Source organism: Triticum aestivum, chromosome 3A, assembly GCF_018294505.1.
Source record: "Triticum aestivum cultivar Chinese Spring chromosome 3A, IWGSC CS RefSeq v2.1, whole genome shotgun sequence".
NCBI classification, from domain to species: domain Eukaryota; kingdom Viridiplantae; phylum Streptophyta; class Magnoliopsida; order Poales; family Poaceae; genus Triticum; species Triticum aestivum.
In genome coordinates, this window is record NC_057800.1 from 472,868,291 (window position 1) to 472,872,811 (window position 4,521).

Genomic DNA, 4,521 nt, shown 5'->3' on the forward strand with positions numbered 1-4,521 from the left:
TTCGCCGACCATATACATATGGTGTTTTACAGGGAAGGCATTCGGGACGCCGTGCCGAACCCGCAGCAACTCGCCAACAAGAGGCACCGAGGCCGGGTAGGCCAAAAAGGAAGGCGGTCAGGACGGAGACGCCGGCGCAGAGGTATGACAAAAAACCCTGCTCCGTGGTTGTCATCTTTCTCAAAATGTAATGATGTCCATGTTTCTTTAATAGAAAAAACGCTCACCGGAATATGTGTTGAGAGGCTGCCGATCACGCTTCCACCAGTCGGGCTCCAGGGCCGGACATAGAGGCGAAAGCCGACATGGGGAGGACGCCGGATACTCCTCCTACAGAGGATGCAGATAGATTGTCCGCTACAAATTCAGAAGTGGAGAGCGCCATGAATCATAGGCGTCGCCGGGCCGTACTCCATGACGCTTGCTTCTCACCAGAGGCATTTGATGCCTTCAATTCTGGAGACACGTACCTCCGTGGTGCTCAAAATGGTCTAGCCAGAGCCACGGACTAATATGTAAGGGTTGTACGGGTAAGCAAATCTCACGATTATATGTATCAGTAGCCCCTGAGACTTGAAACAGTTGACACAACCGATTTAAGGATCATTATTTGTGCAGGTTCTTACAGAGAAGAATTCCCAACTGTCTCAAGAGCTGGACGAGTGCAAAGCCCAGCTGGAAGCAGCTGTTGCCGCATTGAAGGAGTCCAAAAAGGGCCCCCTGGTAACTCTTTTGTCTATTGCAAAGAATATCAGTACTAGGTAGTATGCGGCGTATATGCACACCTAACAATAGATGTTGCAGGTGGCCCCAGAGTGAATCCGGAGGCCGTGGGGGCGGATATGCCACGTGATGATCGACAGCGAAATGCTGGTGAGCGCGTGCTGACGCGAGTCAGGCAGGAGAAAAATGATCCCCAAGATGCCAATATCCGGCTGGGCGTGGAACTGAAGGATGTCCGAGCCCAGCTTGCGGACTCCGTGAAGGAGAATAAACGGCTTCAGCGCGACATTTTTAGTAAGTGCTTGAACGAACTTTTTAAAAGAGTTCGGCGAAGAAGCCTGCTAACAGCGTTATGTCTGCAGGTATGCTGACGGGTCGTCCCGTGGAGGAGATGCCCGGGTCCTCGGGTGATCTTCTGCCAGAGCTCTCACAACTGCGCGAACAAGTTCGACAGGTGATGCAGAGTACTGCCCAAGCCTTGTGGCCATCCGCGTCCCCGCTAGGAGGCATGGGGAGCATATAGAGAAGCTTAAGGGAGCACGGCGACACTTCCGATTATGGAAGATATCAGCCTGCCGACAAGGTGCACGGGAAGCCTGGGCTATGGTGAAGACACGATATACCAAGGCTGACCCAAAACACATGGCCGAGGTCGGTCCTGTGGGGCCCGATGGGAAAGAGATCCCCGTCAGTTTAGTGTATGATCAAGTAGAATTAGCCGCAAAGTATTCCCAACAGGATTGTAGGCTAGACAGCCTGTTGGATGGTATATAAGAAGAATTTAATCAGTCTTAGTGACTGTGTACTTCAAGTGACATATGTAATGTCCCTAGCCGGATTGTAAATCATTTGTCATGGCGGAACTTTTCGCTTCGACCTCTGGACATGATAGTCCGGAGTGTATCCGAATACCCACTCGGATATATAAAAACCGGGGTATGCATGGAAACCAGGCGCAGGGGTCATAAGTGCTTGAACATACAAGTACCCAACTAGTTATGTTATATTACATGGATAGTAAGAAACATCTTCCAGGGAGAATAGTTCCGTTAAGGGTTCCTTTCCCTGGGTACGCATGCCCTAATGTGCATGTCCGAACTGCGAGAAGCAGGCTAAAAACGTTTGGGGGCGTGTAGTAATTTAAATGAAAGTTATCTTTTATTCACCGACCGAATATTCCCTTAAGAACGCTAGCTTTCGGCTTCACCCAGTCTGAGGTACACATCCGGATGACCCGGCAGTAACTATCGCAGAGGTGCTCCCCTTATGCCCTAGCCGAATTAACAGGAATGTAGGGCATAAACACAAGAGCCAGGCAAGCCAGCTTGGCCAAAACTTAAGTCATATCGATGCATATAATGGCGAAAAAAGGTGCATGCGGAAGAATAACACATGTGCGGGGCATGAAGCCCGGAAAAATAATTAGATTAAGCTTCTGTATAGGAAGCCCCCAGGTATATTGAGCGCGGTTAGCACGTCAAGATTGTGTAACCAAGACACATGTTTAGACCTTCAGGGCTTTGAAGAGAAAAGAGAGAAAGAAAGAGAGAAAAAACAGATGTGCAAAAAATTCATGGAGGTAAGGAGATGAACTTAGAGTCCGGCGCTAGGCGTAGAATCTTCGGAGTCTGGCTGCGTTCCACTACAAGAAAACTGAGATAATGTGACGAAAATCCTCGTGACGGAGCTTGGTGTCTACTACACGACCTTCTTCTTGTAGATGTTGTTGGGCCTCCAAGTGCAAAGGTTTGTAGGACAGTAGAAAATTTCCCTCAAGTGGATGACCTAAGGTTTATCAATCTGTGGGAGGCGTAGGATGAAGATGGTCTCTCTCAAACCACCCTGCAACCAAATAACAAAGAGTCTCTTGTGTCCCCAACACACCCAATACAATGGTAAATTGTATAGGTGCACTAGTTCGGCGAAGAGATGGTGATACAAGTGCAATATGGACGGTAGATATAGGTTTTTGTAATCTGAAAATATAAAAACAGCAAGGTAGCAAGTGGTAAAAGTGAGCGTAAATGGTATTGCAATGCGTTGAAACAAGTCCTAGGGTTCATACTTTCACTAGTGCAAGTCCTCTCAACAATAGTAACATAATTGGATCATATAACTATCCCTCAACATGCAACAAAGAGTCACTCCAAAGTCACTAATAGCGGAGAAGAAACGAAGAGATTATTGTAGGGTACGAAACCACCTCAAAGTTATCCTTTCTGATCGATCTATTCAAGAGTCCGTAGTAAAATAACACAAAGCTATTCTTTCCGTTCAATCTATCATAGAGTTCGTACTAGAATAACTCCTTAAGACACAAATCAACCAAAACCCTAATGTCACCTAGATACTCCAATGTCACCTCAAGTATCCATGGGTATGATTATACGATATGCATCACACAATCTCAGATTCATCTATTCAACCTACACAAAGAACTTGAAAGAGTGCCCCAAAGTTTCCATCGGAGAGTCAAGATGAAAACATCTGCCAACCCCTATGCATAAGTTCACGAGGTCGCGGAACTCGCAAGTTGATCACCAACACATACATCAAGTGGATCACGTGATATCCCATTGTCACCACAGATAAGCACATGCAAGACATACATCAAGTTCTCAAATCCTTAAAGACTCAATCTGATAAGATAACTTCAAAGGGAAAACTCAATTCATCACAAGAGAGTAGAGGGGGAGAAACATCATAAGATCCAACTATAATAGCAAAGCTCGCGATACATCAAGATCGTGCCAAATCAAGAACACGAGAGAGAGAGAGAGAGTTCAAACACATAGCTACTGGTACATACCCTCAGCCCCGAGGGTGGACTACTCCCTCCTCATCATGGAGAGCGCCGGGATGATGAAGATGGCCACCGGAGAGGGAATCCCCCTCCGGCAGGGTGCCGGAATGGGTCTAGATTGGTTTTCGGTGGCTACGTAGGCTTCTGGCGGCGCAACTCCTGATCTAGGTTATGTTCTGGAGGTGTCAGTATATATAAGAGGTTTTGGCGTCGAGAACAAGTCAGGGGGGTCTCCGGGCTGTCCACGAGGTAGGGAGGCGCACCCAGGGGGTGGGCGCGCCCCCCACCCTCGTGGGCAGCCCGGGACTCTTCTGGCCCAACTCTTTCACTCCATGTCCTTCTTCTGGTCCAAAAATAAGTTCCGTGAAGTTTCAGGTCAATTGGACTCCGTTTGGTTTTCCTTTTCTGCGAAACTCAAAAACAAGGAAAAAAATAGAAACTGGCACTGGGCTCTAGGTTAATAGGTTAGTCCCAAAAATCATATAAAATAGCATATAAATACATATAAAACATCCAAGGTTGATAATATAATAGTATGGAACAATCAAAAATTATAGATACGTTGGAGGCGTATCACCTGTCCAACATGAAGATTCTTGCCGACGAGGAAGTTCTACCACCCAACCGAGTTGAAGTGTGTGTGACCGTCCGTGTCCACGCCGTACGCACAGGTGGTGATGGAGCCCCTCTCGGTAAGGCGTATTCCACTAGAGCCTTCTTCATCAGGCTTGATACCACAACTCTCAGATAGGCTCTTTGGATTCTACACGAAGCATATATATCATCGGAAGGATAGTACTACATTTCTACACTATCAATTAATAAGTAGACTCACACATTCTACACTATCAAAAGATAGTACTACATTTCTACTAAGCATGAATTCTACTCATAAGTATATATGGATTCTACACTATTAACGGTTCTTTGGATTCTACACGAAGCATATATGTCATCGGATTCACTAAGAATATAGATCATCGGATTCACTAAGC